Source organism: Euphorbia lathyris, chromosome 1 (genome assembly GCF_963576675.1).
Source record: "Euphorbia lathyris chromosome 1, ddEupLath1.1, whole genome shotgun sequence".
In the NCBI taxonomy this organism is placed as follows: domain Eukaryota; kingdom Viridiplantae; phylum Streptophyta; class Magnoliopsida; order Malpighiales; family Euphorbiaceae; genus Euphorbia; species Euphorbia lathyris.
In genome coordinates, this window is record NC_088910.1 from 62,164,956 (window position 1) to 62,182,224 (window position 17,269).

General features: G+C 34.2%; 1 non-coding gene across 1 annotated transcript; it reads left to right on the plus strand.

Annotated features, from left to right (window-relative positions):
- Positions 1-9,294: 9,294 nt before the first annotated feature.
- Positions 9,295-9,401, plus strand: LOC136216217 (small nucleolar RNA R71). The gene has a single exon (XR_010683208.1). It is a non-coding gene; the product is annotated as a small nucleolar RNA R71 (small nucleolar RNA).
- The last annotated feature ends 7,868 nt before the right edge of the window (positions 9,402-17,269 follow it).

Genomic DNA, 17,269 nt, shown 5'->3' on the forward strand with positions numbered 1-17,269 from the left:
GTTGAGGCACTGATATGTGAAAATATACACTGATGTTAGGTGTCGAAACAACCAAATATTATTTCCTACTCTGTAAATTTTGTAGAAACAGTAAGCAGGGTCGAATCCACAAAGACTGATATTATAATCTGAATTTTTAATAAACAATAAATAAAAGAGGGGGGTTTGAAATTGTTGTTGATCAATTGAAAGTAAATAATTAAATTAAGACTTTAAGAATGATAAGAAAATTTCCAGTTAAGATCTATTTCAGTATTGATCCCATTTAATTGATCATCGAATAGAAATATAAATTTCTCTCTCAAATGAAATGGTTATGAATACTAACAAGTTCTAATACTCTACTTTTCCTTAATTGTAATTTAAAAGGGAATTGATCCACCAATAAACCTTGTTTATCAATCAATTCTAAATAAGCTTTTAGAATTTAGAATGTAAACAGCCTTAGAAATTAGTAAAGCTACCTATTTCCACCCAATAATACTCGAATTGGATTATTTAAGATGGATTGAATATTTTCACAAATGCAATTCAAACGATTTAATTTCATTGAATGCATCGGTTTTCCACATAGAAATAAGACGTCAATATTAATATCAAATAAATCTCAAGATTACAGAAAATATCCAAACATTCAAGAAGAGGAATTAAATGAAGAACAATTCTCACAATATTATTGAATCAAACCTTGATAAATCTTGACTAGAACAGAGGTTTTTAGCCACTCATGACTTTGCAACACAAACAAATGATTGAAAACTAAATCTCAAAAGAATGAAAAAAAAAAGGATGCCTTACTGTACATTTCTCGCCCCTTTTTATAGGATCAAATGGTCAAAATAATGAAGAGATTTTCTCCAACAAATTAGGTAATCAACTAATTGAATCCCACATAATCCTCTTATTTCAAATAATAAAATTTGAATAATATCAGATTTTTCTTCCAACAAATTTGCTAGAAATCTTGTACTGTATTTTTCATGCCCAAAACATTTGTATCTCAAGCTGGGCTCTTCAGAGAAAACGTAGCCCTTGAAATATAGTTGAATTTGGTCTTTTGAATCACTCAATTTGGATAACCGAGGCCCGAGATAATATCTGTTTTGTCAACAGGTCTTGAATTGAAAATTCTTCAAATAACATCTCCACTTGACTAACTTTACAGCTTTATTTGGGGACTGAAACGAACTTGGATTTCATCCCGTAATAGCTTTTCGGAAAGCTTGAAATGTATACTTCAACTTTGATTAAGACCTTCTTTAGATTTAAAACTCGACGCGGGTGAAAACCTGAAATGAGTAACAAAGATCAATAACCAAAAGTGTCATAATTTAACCCAATTTCTAGCAAACTAATTCCTTAGCCTCCAAAATGCATCTAACTTGTAAAATTACTTCTAATAAGCCCAAAAAAAGATTAAAACCCATATGAAAAAGAAGTAAAAATACAAGAATAAAATGCTATCATCAAATTCCCCCATACCTAGCCTTTGCTTATCCTCAAGCAAACAAAACAAACAAGTTTTCAACACTTCTCAACCCAGCTATATTTACCTTTCCAAACTTTCTTGCATATACCAAGCACTATAGACTAAATTAACCATTGGAAAAAAAACAACTCATAGCACAAGATGCATTCACCAATTTAATTATCTCATTAGCTTAACAATTTACAATGGAATCAAAGAATACTAGAATTAAACACCCTCCCATTGATGTCACTCTATTCACACAAGTGTTTAAGGGTGTTGAATTGAAGCACTCAAGTCAGAACAATAAAAAGGAATTAACCATAAGCTTGCGGATATATCAAATCTCCACCACTAAATTGAACTCAATGTAAAAATCGAAGGGTCTTTAAGATGGGTGTAATGGGGCAAGGGTATTGGTATGGTAAAGGAAAAATTTAGGTGAAAGGATCAAAGGAACTAAATAATCAAACATTGTTCATGTCAATTTGTTGTAGCAAGAAAAGAAAGCTCAATAATCAGCTTCATTTTATTTATTTTTTTATTTTGAATCATATAGAATTAGAGAATTTAGCAACCTTTTTTTGTTTTTTTTTTGTTTTTGAATGAAGAACACAGCACAGATATAAAGGATTTTGAGAAGCTGTTTTAAGATTTTGAAGCGTTGGCCCTTTGGAGTTTTTCTCTGTTTCTTTTCAAGAGGAAGGAACAACACTAGAATGAGGACTTTTTCTCAAGCTTTGGTGACTTCAAGTGCTATTTAATCTATGATTTTTTTTAAGCTGTTATGTAGCATTAGAATAGCTACATCTATGAATGAAAAGATCTTGCAGAAATATTGACTTAAGAACATGTCCATGTGTGATTTAGTTCAAGTGATCAAGGGTAGAAAGGATAACATTAGGCAAAGGGCTAGAAACTGATGTGTTTATTTCAAACAAAAAAAATGGATTAAGGCTCAAAGTTGGCTAACTAGTGGATAAATTGCAGGCTGGCTATTTCAGAAAGTTCAAAATGGCTACTCCTAGTTGCCCTTATCATATTCATACATGAGTCAGTTTAAATGTGGTCTCAAAATGCATAACAAAGCAAGTTCTAGAATTCTCAATCTAAAGTGGACATCACTCAAACAAAGAAAAATAAGAACAATGTGTAATGAATTGCTCATTAGGCTCAAAATCTCACAGAAAAGGTGTATGTTGGTGTTTAATGTCTAGCACTCTTGTCAAACAAATCAATTTCAAAGAGAATAATCAAGTTAAATTGGTAAATGAAGATTGGCTATAATTTTTCAAATTTCCTCAAGCTAATCAAGTCAAGTCTATAGAACATGGCAACTTAATACTAATTTGAAAAGGAACACAAGCTGCAAATTGACAAAATGGAAAATTTGTTCGAATTTTTTTTTTCAACTCTTTTAGAAACTTGAGAAGCATTTTAGCACAAGCAATTGGCCAATTTAGCATCATAAAAAAAACACTCAAGCTATAAATATACACCCCCATATCTAAATCTGACATTGTCCTCAATGTACCCAAGACATAAGCTTAAGTAACAAAAGAAAAACAAAGATAAAACAGAATATAAATAGGATAAGTAAAAGATAACTTCCCTGAACTTAAAGGGTAAATGATGAAATAGCCTGGTGAGAACTAAGTCCAAGAACCAATTAGCAGCTGTAAATCAAATTTCTTCAGACCCAAAACCAGAGCTGTACCAATCAGAAACTATAGTTGCAATTTACCAACAAAAACATGTTGAACCAAGGCTTGAAAACAACAATATTTCTACCACCAATTCACTTATTTATTCTTCTCAACTGGTAAAAAAAATTCATCAGATAAGGTGGGATTTCATGTTAAACAAACAATATTGACCAATGAAATCTAAGTGAACAAAATCAAAGAAACTCCATACCATCAACAAAATCAATTAACAACCCACAAGTTCAGCCCTCTCAATTCAATCTCAGCAAGCCAATTCACATATTTCAAATGATTCCCAATTAAAGTGTCAACAATATAACATGAATAGTCTAATTCAATCTCAGCAAACCAAATTATTAGCTTAGACCAAACATACTCCACATCTCAATTGCTCAATTCACATGCCCAAGTTCTAGAAGTTCAATCAGTTCAGATTTTGATCTTTTAAGAGAAATTAGTCTCAATTTACTGTCAATTTTACCAATTTCATAACCAAGAATTCAATAAACTGAGAATAATGAGAAGGGTTACAAAATCAAACCGATTGACAAATGATGGGTAAAATGGAAATATGCAATCTGATGTGAATCAAAAATCTCCATTAACACTGAGTTGAGAAGGAAGCGACAGCGAGTTCGGATGATTGCTGTTCGAAGAGCAGAAAAACACAAGCAGCACATATTGAATTTGAAAGGCGAGATAGCAGCGCCCTGAATATTCGTGACCGCCGGGACAGTTGGTAGATGGCGGCGGCTAGGGTTGTGGAGGCAAGAGGTGCGCATAATGAAGACCGGATCAGAGCAAGTAGAGAGTGAGAAAGAAGATTGCTTACAGGATGTAAACGACGACTTCAACCTCTCGCACATAACATGCTGTCGACGCCATTCACCGGCTATTCACTCACCAAAAAGAGTAAAATAGAGTTATTAAGTGCAAGGGACATAACTAAAAAGTAAAGCAATTAAAATAAGCTAAATAAATAAAACTAAACCTACAAAGAAAAACGACAATACATAATATAAAACACTAATAAACCTAAAAACTAAAAAGTAAAAATATTAGCAACTTTTGTAACTCTACTGATATTACCATTTACCATTAAAACCAAAGCCTTACCACAAATAAACCTCCCAGCCATGAAAAAGGATTGCTGGTCTATTTGCCTTTTTCCAAAGGTTGAAGAAACAGTAAAAGTTGAAAAATCAAAATAAGACTGTCAAAATGACAGTAGTTAATTTGAACAGATCATATCCTCTGGTGCTTTGCTAGTAGCAATTGTAAAAGAAAGCATACAAAAGCTTGCTAATTATGTTGGGTTGCCTTCCAACCAGAGCCTAAATTTACCGTCTTTGGCTAGAAGAAGTCCCAAATCAATCTCCATAAATTGGAACCTGCAAACTGATTACTTCCAAATTGTTCAGTTGAAATCCTTCATAATAAGGTTTAAGACAATGTCCGTTAACCTTGAATATTTTATTAGTACGAAGACTCTGAATTTCAACTGCACCATGAGAAAACACATTAGTTACAAGAAATGGTCCAACCCATCTTGACCTTAGTTTTCCTGGAAATAATTTAAGTCTAGAATGAAACAAGAGAACCTTTTGACCAACTTCAAAATTCTTTCTGAAAATATTTTTGTCATGAAAAAGTTTAGTCTTCTCTTTATAAATTCTAGAATTATCATAAGCATCATGCCTTATCTCATCAAGTTCTTGCAATTGTAACTTTCTTTGATTACCTGTTTCATCCATGTTCATATTACACTGCTTGATTGCCCAATACGCTTTATGTTCAAGTTCAACAGGAAGGTGACATGACTTACCGAAAATGAGACGATATGGTGACATACCAATTGGAGTTTTGTACGCTGTTCTGTAAGCCCACAGAGCGTCATCTAAACGAGCACTCCAATCCTTCCTAGTTGCATTGACAGTCTTCTCTAGAATGGACTTAATTTCTCTGTTGGATACTTCCGCTTGCCCATTTGTCTGCGGATGGTAGGCTGTTGAGACCCTATGTGTCACATTGTATTTCTTGAACAAATTTTCAACCACCCGATTACAGAAGTGAGTGCCTCTATCACTGATGATCGCTTTTGGTGTTCCATACCTAGCAAAAATGTGACTTTTGACAAAATCTACAACAGTTTTAGAATCATTAGTCCTGGTGGCTTTAGCTTCCACCCACTTAGAAACATAATCTACTGCTAAAAGAATGTATATATTACCAAAAGAAGATGGAAAAGGACCCATAAAATCGATCCCCCATACATCGAATATTTCACAAACTAAAATTGGGGAAAGAGGCATTTGGTCTCTATGTCCTAAATTTCCTGTCTTTTGGCAATTATGACAAAACTTGCAGAATAGATATGCATCCTTAAACAAACTAGGCCAAAATAAACCACATTCTAGCACCTTACGTGTTGTTCTCTTTGGTCCAAAATGTCCACCACAGGCATATGAGTGACAAAATTCTAAAATGGATGAAAATTCACTTTCAGGTACACATCTTCTGATTATTTGATCAGAGAAATGTTTTCAAAGATATGGATCCTCCCATATATAATATTTTGACTCACTTTTTATCCTATCTTTTTGGGCTCTAGTCAGTTCACTTGGTAAAATTTTGGTAACTATAAAGTTCACAATATCAGCATACCAAGGATTAGAAAATTGAACCTCAAATAGATGTTCATCTGGAAATGATTATGAGAGAGGCAAGGGTTCTTCATCGAGTACAAGTCTACTCAAATTGTCAGCAACTGAATTCTCTTTTCCTTTCTTATCTCTGATTTCCAAGTCGAATTCTTGCAATAACAGAATCCATCTTAGCAACCTCGGCTTGGTTTCTTTTTTGATGAAAATATATTTCAAAGCTGCATGATCAGAGTAAATAATGACTTTAGTACACAATAAATAAGACCGAAATTTCTCTAATGCAAATACTACTGCAAAAAGCTCCTTCACTGTGGTGGAATAATTTCTTTGAGCACTATCAAGAGTTCTTGAGGCATAGTAAATAGCATTAGTAAGCTTGCCAATATTTTGTCCCAACACAGCACCTACTGCATAGTTACTAGCGTCACACATTATCTCATAAGGATACTCCCAATTTGGAGGCTGGATAATTGGAGCTGACGTCAACAATTCCTTCAGCTGATCAAATGACGTCTTGCATTCTGCACTAAAATCAAAAGGAACATCTAGCTGCAACAACTTAGTTAGAGGCTGGGTGATTTTAGAAAAGTCTCTAATAAACCTTCTATAAAATCTTGCGTGACCAAGAAAAGAACGTATTCCCGCACGGAGGTGGGGTAAGGTAAAGTTCTAATCAAGTCAATTTTAGATTTATCAACCTCAATCCCTTTTGATGATACTATATGACCTAATATTAGACCTTGATCAACCATGAAGTGACATTTTTCATAATTCAACACCAAATTTGTTTCAATGCATCTTTTTAACACTTTAATCAGATTTTCTAGACAATCATCAAATGAATTACCATAGATAGTAAAGTCATCCATAAATACCTCTATGATATTCTCTACATAATCTGAGAAAATACTAACATGCATCTTTGAAACGTTGCAGGTGCGTTACATAATCCAAACGGCATACGACGGTAGGCGAATGTACCAAAAGGGCATGTAAACGTTGTTTTTTCCTGGTCTTCGGGTGCTACGGGTACCTGCATAAAACTAGAATGGCCATCAAGACAACAATAATGAGAACGACCCGCCAACCTTTCTAACATTTGATCAATAAAGGGTAGGGGAAAATGGTCCTTCCTTGTGGAAGAGTTCAGTTTTCTATAGTCTATACAGACTCTCCACCCATTTTGCACACGGGTTGGAATCAATTCACCATTATCGTTTTTTACCACAGTAAAACCAGTTCTTTTCGGTACTACCTAAACTGGACTAATCCATTTGCTATCAGAAATTGGGAAGATCATACCTGCATCTAGAAGTTTCATAACTTCTTTTTTTACTACCTCCATCATTGGTGGATTAAGCCTACGCTGAGCTTCTCGTGTCGGCTTGTAGCCATCTTCTAGCAAAATCCTGTGCATACAAATAGAAGGACTGATGCCTTTTAAGTCAGCAATTGTCCATCCAATGGCTTCCTTGTATTCTCTGAGGACTCTCACAAGCTTCTCTTCTTCCAAAGAGGTCAATTTATTCGAAATGATCACAGGAAGAGTCTGATTATCACCAAAATAGGTGTATTTCAGATGTTCAGGTAAAATTTTCAACTCCAAATTGGGTGCCTGTAAAATAGATGGAAGAAGCTTATTGTTAGCTATTGGAAGATTAATGTCAGACACTTTATACCTGATATGTTTCAAACTTTCCAATTCAGAAACTGAATTTTTCATCTCTTCACAAATGTCATATTTTACTTCAAGATTTTTCAGCTCTTTATAATTAACTCCTCCATTAATAACTAACTTCAAGTTATCTCCATCAGTTAACTCAAAAATTGGCTGAGTTAGATTATCAATTATATCAATAACAAAAATAGAATTAACATCACTAGGAAAACACATGGCTTCATAAATATTAAATCTAATCAGTTCTCCATCAAATTCCATAGTTAAAATACCCTCAGCAACATCTATCCTTGTTCTTGACGTTTTCAAGAATGGCCTTCCTAACAAAATCGGTACAGATTTGGAAGAATGATCTTCCTCCATATCTAATACATAAAAATCTGTAGGAAACACTAACTCATTAACTTGCACTAAGACATCCTCTAAAACTCCTTCAGGATATGCATTGGACCTATCAGCTAATTGAATGATTACTCCTGTTTCTTTTAAAGGTCCCATGTTCAAAGAATGATAAATTGAGCTAGGCATGACATTTATCGATGCTCCTAAGTCTATCATTGCTCTTTCCACTTTCAAATTACCAATTTTACAAGGAATGGTGAACATACCTGGGTCCTTACATTTCGATGGTAATTTCTTTTGGAACATAGCTGAAACATTTTCTCCCATGTGAATTTTCTCATCTCCCTTCAATTTTCTTTTGTTAGTGCATAAATCTTTAAGGAATTTTGCATACCTTGGCACTTGCTTAATGGCATCAAGAAGGGGAATATTTACTTCCATCTTTCGAAACACTTCTAGAATCTCTTTGTCTTACTGCTCCTTTTTAGATTTTGCCAATCTATTTGGAAATGGAGGTGGAACAACATAAGGTTGTTTTGGCTTTGAAATTTCACTGCTGGATAGCTCTATTTCTTTCTCAATTTCCTCCTCCAACGCATAGTTTGAAGACTTTTTCATTGGTTCTTCCAATTCTTTCCCACTCCTTAGTGTAATGGCACTTGCATTTTGATGTGGGTTCACTTCAGGTTGAGACGGAAGCCTTCCAGAATTCTGGTTCTCTAACTTTCCCACAGTTATGGCAATTTGACTCATTTGATTCTCCAGATTTTGAATACTAGCCTTCGCATCAGTTTGAAAAGCTAAAGTATTCTGTTGAAATGTGCTCACATCCCGCTGAAATGCTAAAGTATTTTGCTGCATTTGTTGAACATTAGTAGCAAGAGAAGTGACAATTTGTTCAAGAGAATTACCTGAATTTGCATTTGAGACACATGTGGTCTAGGCTGAGATATGGGCTGCTGATAATTATTTGGTTTTGGTCCGTAACTAAGATTTGGATGATCTCTCCATCCGGAATTATAAGTTGAAGAATACAGATCATATCTCCTTTGTTGTTGCTGCCCTTGGAAACCTCCTATGGCATTGACTTGCTCTTCGTCTTGAATACTCGGACACATATCCGATGTATGGTCAGGGTTTGAACAAACTCCATAAGACTTGACCTGTTGATGATTTCCTCCAACAATCTTTTGCACAAGAGAGGTCAGATTATTCAAAGATTTTTCAATTGCATTAATACTCACCTCATTAACATGCTTGGCTGCAGCATCATTTCGAACACCAAATTGTTGCATGTTGGCAGCCACTGTTGAGATTAATTCCTTTGCTTGAGTAAGCGTTTTATCCACCAAAGCACCACCACTTGATGCATCAATAATGTTTCGATCTGACAACAACAAACCTTCATAGAAATACTGGATTAAAAGGGTGTCAGAAATTTGATGATGGGGACAGCTTGCACACAACTGATTGAATCGCTCCCAATATTCGTAGAGAGTTTCTCCACTACCTTGGCGAATCCCACAAATTTCTTTTCTAATATTTGTAGCTCTCGAAGCAGGAAAATATTTTTCAAGAAATTGTTTCTTTAATTCATTCCAAGTTGTGATAGTTCCCGAAGGTAAGTAATATAACCAATCTTTTGCCTTATCCGTTAAAGAGAACGGAAAAGCTCACATTTTAATATGGTCAATATTCACATCTTGTGGTTTCATGCCAGAACAAACAACATGAAATTCTTTGAGATGTTTATGGGGATCTTCACCTGAAAGTCCACGAAAACTAGGAAGCAGGTGAATCAACCCAGATTTTAATTCAAAATTCGCATCAGTTTGTGCTAACTCTATGCACAATGGTTGTTGATTGACATCTGGATTACTGGCCCTACGCAAAGGTTGTTCAGCCATGATTTCAGATTCTTCAAAAAAATTTGACAAACTAAATTCTGTCCCAGAAGTCACAAAAGAAGAATTAGAGGAAATTTTTTGAAGTTTAGCACGTTTTCTCAAATGACGAGTAGTCCTCTCGATTTCAGGATCAAATTGAAAATCACTTCCACGAGAAGTATGGGTTATAAAAATTCAGAAAATAATGATAACAGTCCCCGGCAACGGTACCAAAATTTGTTAGGTGTCGAAACCAACAAATATTATTTCCTACTCTGTAAATTTTGTAGAAACAGTAAGCAGGGTCGAATCCACAAAGACTGATATTATAATCTGAATTTTTAATAAACAATAAATAAAAGAGGGGGGGGGGGTTTAAATTGTTGTTGATCAATTGAAAGTAAATAATTAAATTAAGACTTTAAGAATGATAAGAAAATTTCCAGTCAAGATCTATTTCAGTATTGATCCCATTTAATTGATCATCGAATAGAAATATAAATTTCTCTCTCAAATGAAATGGTTATGAATACTAACAAGTTCTAATACTCTACTTTTCCTTAATTGTAATTTAAAAGGGAATTGATCCACCAATAAACCTTGTTTATCAATCAATTCTAAATAAGCTTTTAGAATTTAGAATGTAAACAGCCTTAGAAATTAGAAAAGCTACCTATTTCCACCCAATAATACTCGAATTGGATTATTTAAGATGGATTGAATATTTTTCACAAATGCAATTCAAACGATTTAATTTCATCGAATGCATCGGTTTTCCACTTTATTGGATCGATTAAATATAAATGAATTTAAAGATCCAAACAGATGTTTTTAGCAACTCATGACTTTGCAACACAAACAAATGATTGAAAACTAAATCTCAAAAGAATGAAAAAAAAGGATGCTCTATTGTACATTTCTCTCCCCTTTTTATAGGATCAAAGGGTCAAAATAATGGAGAGATTTTCTCCAACAAATTAGGTAATCAACTAATTGAATCCCACATAATCCTCTTATTTCAAATAATAAAATTTGAATAATATCAGATTTTTCTTCCAACAAATTCGCCAGAAATCTTGTACTGCATTTTTCATACCCAAAACATTTGTATCTCAAGCTGGGCTCTTCAGAGAAAACATAGCCCTTGAAATGTACTTGAATTTGGGCTTTTGAATCACTCAATTTGGATAACAGAGGCCCGAGATAATATCTATTTTGTCAACAGGTCTTGAATTGAAAATTCTTCAAATAACATCTCCACTTGACTAACTTTACAGCTTTATTTGGGGACTAAAACGAACTTGGATTTCATCCCGTAATAGCTTTTCGGAAAGCTTGAAATGTATACTTCAACTTTGATTAAGACCTTCTTTAGATTTAAAACTCGACGCGGGTGAAAACCTGAAATAAGTAACAAAGATCAATAACCAAAAGTGTCATAATTTAACCCAATTTCTAGCAAACTAATTCCTTAGCCTCCAAAATGTATCTAACTTGTAAAATTACTTCTAATAAGCCCAAAAAAAAGATTAAAACACATTAAAACCCATATGAAAAAGAAGTAAAAATATAAGAATAAAATGCTATCATCAACTGAACACCAAGTGTTTCCTTACCCTATGAATTGGAATCGGGACCCGACATCTCCTAGTATTTGGTTGGTCTTAAGATAGTGGACACCTAAAGAGGTGGAGGAAGTAAACTGAATGTGAATCCAAAATGATAGTCCGAAGAGAGATGGGGGGACATTAACTAAGATCTTTCTGGATAATGGGAGTTACATATTTTTGAAATGGCGGATCGCTTACTTAGAGGGATGGAAGAATGAGTATGAAGAGAGGCACATGCCTAGAGTTAGAGTCAATTATAATGATGGTGGTTCAGCCCCTGACCAAATGTATCGTATTTAGAGTGTACTTATGGTTTCATATGTCATACCTATCTTTCATTATTCTCTCTTTTTTTATTAAGGGAATATTGGGTTTTTTATGTTGACATTACGTCTTGTGTGCAGTTTCAAGTACTATGGATCCTTGTCATATCAGCATTTCTCCCTAGACTTGAACCAACTTGAATTTGACTTTGATCTTTCTTCGCTCGAAGAGGCTTATGTGATAAAGAAGGTTGTGCCTTTAGATTCAGATTTCAATTTGTTCTTTTTTGTTTAATTATGCCTTGGATGGAATCACAAACGTGTCTTCCCTAACCTTCGATAAGAGTGAGGGGGCAATGATCAGTGAATATCGAACCTCCATAGACAAGTGTAATAGATTTAGATCCTATAGTGTAATCAGTTGCAATAAATAAAAATGTCAATATGGTCCAGACTAGGGACCGATCCAAAGGAACTAGGGTGAAGGGTGCGAGGAGGCCCTTAATACAAGAGGTCAGGGGAGAATACGCAAGGATTATTAGGCAGAGACGAACAGAGTAGAAGGAAAATAAGATAGTCCACATGCATCAATAAAACCTTTGAAATTCGAGCAAAAACCCACAGACGGTGCAACACCGGTTTTTTAATGTGCCCCCAAAACAGCATTAAAATCACCCAAAATCATCTAGTTAGTTGGAGAAGTACATATGATGTTGAGAATATCGCTCCAAACATGTAATCTCCCTGATGCCAAAACATGTCCGTAGACAAAAGGTAGTCTATAATCGGAGCCATAAGAGTTGTAGTCAATAGTAATGTGCTACTCAGCACTGTTAAACAAGTTTATCGAGTCAAGTCAATTTTTTTTGCAAAAAGCCACATTTACGGGACCAGCCAGAGGTTCCCAGAGATAAACTTCATACCCAAACTCTGACAGTACCTGAGTGGGATTCTATCCAGTTCCACCATTGGCTCAACGAGACAAAGAAAATGAGGTTTGAACTGAAAGCAAAATTGAGAGATCGTGCGTTGCATTCTGTGATTGCTCACACCCCGGCAGTTCCAATATAGTACAATAATTGATAACGCTTGGGAGGTCTGCCCTTGCGCCTAACACGGGGCTCCTTCATATTCTCCTGGTGAATCTGCCTTTTCTTCCCAAATTGAGTCATCCATTCTCCTTGCTTGGGAGCATTATTATCACACTCGTCCGCCCATGATTGCACCTATTCGTTACTATTAAACACAGAAACAGAATTATCCTAATTCAAAAGAATCTCACGCATTCCCCCACAAGTGTGGTCGTTTGCCCTCTCTTCTAAACCCTGATACTATTGTATAGGTTAAGACGAAGGGAGAACTAGTTCCGGTTGCTCATCAGCCGGTGATTTGTAGATCATAAGTTGTCACTCACTATTGATTGCCGGGACTGGAGCCGATGCGAATTTTGAAAATTAGTTGTTATGATTCTGTCAATCGTCGAGCTTACTAGGATGTCTGCATGTGAAGGTTTGTTTAATACCCTCCGCCATATGCATTTTTGTGGATGTCGACCCTTGGAGGCACTACGCTTCCTTTCCCTTAACGATGTAACGGATATATCAGTATGATTATGTGTTTGGTTTCGGGAAGACAAATCATTATTTTCCTTCGACTCCATTACTGTAGTTTTAGGAGGGTGTGAGTCTTGTCTTCCTCTTCTACAATTAGGCACAACGTGTCCCCCAACCTGACGCTTTGAATAGAGTGCAGGTAAGTTTTCATACTCCAGTTTGACCTAGACTTTGAAATGATCCACGCCAACTTGGATGGTGTGGTGGAGAGGTTTTTCCAAGTCAATGCCAATCGAAACCCGAGTATAATGACCCAATTCCCCATCAATTGTATTTCTGTCAAATCGAATCGGAATCCCAATAAATTTGGTGATGCTTGTAATAATTCTCTTATCCCACATATCCTAGGGCAGATTATAAATCTTCACCTAGACCTATTCTAATGTTGATTTGTGGTTTGCCAGATCAAAACCGAGAGACCAAGGGGAGAATCTCATAATCCCAGGTTTGAGGAATAGAGCCCCACTCGCCGAGACCTGTTGCAGAGCTTTATGTGAAGGTAAAACAATTTGATAGAAGCCCTTCCCTAATGAAGTTAGTTTCCAATCCATGGTTCTCGACCAAATTTTATTCAACTTGGATTTTAGGTCACTGTGATTCCATAGGGACTCGCCTTTATTCAAGGTAATGCGACCAAATACTGAAAATTTGCACGTCTATAGTCGTTCAGTATAGTAGCGTTGCAGAATCTTAACCACAGTAGTTCCGCTGATATCCATCACCATTGGCTGTTGCACCGAATTAGTGTCAATTGAATCTGATGAGATATTGGCGACGATGTCCGACAATGTTTTTATTGGCGTGTGAGACTTTGATTTCTCAGGTGGATTAATGACCTCTGGCGTTTTTTGTTTAGCGAACGAATCCCTAGAAAACAGATGCACTGTGTTCATATCCTCCCTAGAGATTGGAGAATGCAGAGTCCGAGAGGAGGCCATATGGATGTCTTGATTCCTTAGAGAAGGCATAACGGCTGAAAAGATGGACGATGTTTTCGGTACTAACTAAGAGGAAGAGACGACCGTCGATATGGATATACTATATACATAATAAATGATAATATATATAAAGTAATGTTTACTTGGTAAAAACAAAGTAAGCATAACCTAATCCTATATATATATATATATATATATAAAAAAGACAATAGTAAAAATACATATGCATATTGAAATAAATAATAAGTAGTAGTAATATGTATATTGAATATGTAATTATGAAAATAATAAACATACCAATAATAAATATTTTATATAATACATATATATAATATTTGGGAAAACTATATGATATATAAAATAAAAAATGAATATAACTATATATTAAATAAAACTATATACGTATATATGTATAAAATAAATGTAAAACTATATATAACAAATAAACAAAGACTATAAAATATATACATAATAAATATAGAAGGCACCTACATGATAAATATAAATGTAAAAATTATAATATATATATATATATATATATATATATAATAAATATGAGTATAAAACTATATGATATATAAGTATAACAAAGAAATATAATATATATATATATATATATAGATATAATGAATGTAAATATAAAACATAAAACTATATGATATATATATATAAGAAATAAATATAAATATAAACTATATAATTAAATGAAATAAATACAAAATAATTACATAAATAACATGAATTACAAATATAATACAAACAACTTATCAAAAATGCCAAAAATTCCTAAAACCCCCTTTTTTTCAAGCAGATTTACTGACAGTCATTGTGTCGCTAAACCGTTATTTGTGACAGAAACTTTCAAATATCCAAAACAGTCCCCTAAATTTCCCAATACCTTAAAAACACGTAGATCTAATATAAAACTTCATTTTAATCCCAAATTATCCAAATTGAGTCATAAATTTATTACGGGATTCAAACAACGAAGTTTAGGTTTTAAATTAAAAATGACTAATTTAGAAAATATAAAATACGTGACAACGGAATAAAAATGACAAACACTACAAGAAAATGGAGTTTTGGGTACAAATAGTTAGAGACAATTAAATTATATTGTCCTCAAAGTATATTGTTAAATTTGTAAGGAAGACAAATGATGATACAGTGCCCAATTCTTTTTAAGGTGAGAATAGAGGACAAATTTAAATAGACGGAGTGTTTATATAAAAATATCTCTCCATTAATTGTCCCAAAATAATCAGCGGGAACAAGTCCCCCAAAAACAAAATCAAAGAAATTCAGTAAAATAAAAATTCTGAAATTGAAAATCCCTCAAGTTCTCTACCGCCTCTTTCTCTCTCTCTCGTGCGATCAAACTCTCTCGCTCCCTCAATCTAAGCTCGCTCTCTCGCTGTTTCCCTTTCCCTGACCCATCTACCTTCTCCCCTTCTTCCCTTCTTCTCTAGTCTAACGACAGAAGCTGCATGTGGCACAACAGGTTTTTGTTTTTTAATTTTATGAATTGATTTTTTTAGGGTTTTAAACAATTTTGGGTCAATCGCATGTTAGGGTTTTTGTTTTAATTTGAAGAATTGATTTCGTGATGTTATTAGCAAAGATTTAACAGAATCACAGAAAGAGCCTTATTAGAAACATTATTTTTTTTTCCACTAAACAGAATATTGAAGTTGCCATTACTGAACATTTGGTGGTTTTGAATTATATTTGGAGGTTGGAAAAGGAGATGACAACTAAGGTCTTGTTTGAGTGTGGAAACTTCTTGAATTTTCAGAATTCTAAATGGTATGGTTAATTTCTTAATTTCTTATTTTTTACACAGTTGTATGCTTAACATAACTATACATTCCTATACATAGATTCTTTCTTTGTGATCACTACCTACCTCTTCATAAGATGTAGAGGATCTAGATTAGAATTATGAGATCTAGATTATAAATGTAAAATAAACTTTATACCTGGCAGATTCATTGGCCACATTCTAATATTTTCTTTTATTCATTATTTCCTCCTTAAGCATATATGAATTTGATTTTTGCCACTTATAAACCTATAGTTCCAGTGAAGCCGGCCAAATTATGGCTATTCCTTTGCATAAAATTTAATTCAGTATAGTTTAAATAATTTTGCTAATAGCCACCCCTGTTTGTGTAGCCCTTCAACAGTTCGAGTTATTCCTCTCAACGGCTCCTTCTTCACTCGACATGCTCCTCTTCGACTGGCACTTCGAGATAGTAGCTTGATACGGTCAAGGAGAAATTGTACCATGGTAGATTGAACACATTGTCTTTTGCTACTATGAAGGATCCGTGTAACCTTGAGATTACATCTATTCAGGTGCTTGAACAAACTTTCTATTTTTGGTTGTTGAAAATGAGATAGAGGTATTTAATTTGAGGGCAGTCTTTTTACCCCAATCTTAGTTTGCTAGTGTGTGCATGAATTGTAATTCTTTTACTAATTCTTTTCTGATTTCTACAGTTTTGATTTTTTTTTATTTGATTTGATTTCGATTTAATTTATTATAGTTGCCTGGATCATTACGACTCTTATAACATAGTTATATCCCTATTTTATTTCCTTGTGTGTTTATAATGTTGGAGGACCTCAGATCTCTTACATCTTATCTTTCCTTTTCCTTTTATAGAGGCTTGGAAATAGTGGGCGAGCCTGCTTGCTGTTTCAACTGTGGCTCTTACAGTGTAGATGTTAATCATGCTAGGAAATAACACAAGTCCAAAAGGGATCACAATGCTCCATCTAGCAATGCAACTTGATATTATCATAATTCTTTTGGTGAAAAATATGATGGATAAAGCTAGACGCTATTGACGCTGAAGTATTTAGGATGTTTCATTCTAAGCAATTACCTGTTTTTACAATCTTTTACCATTTAATAGCTGAAGTATTTATCAACACCTTGGAAGATTGTTTTTAGTGATTAATTCAATGAACATTAAACTAAATCCACATGTAATAGTGAAGGTTACAGTAGATTTTAGTTGAGTATGTCGTTGCGTAGGTTGCATTCCATACATAGTTAACTTATTTAGTCTTATTTTGCAAGAAGAATGTGAGGAT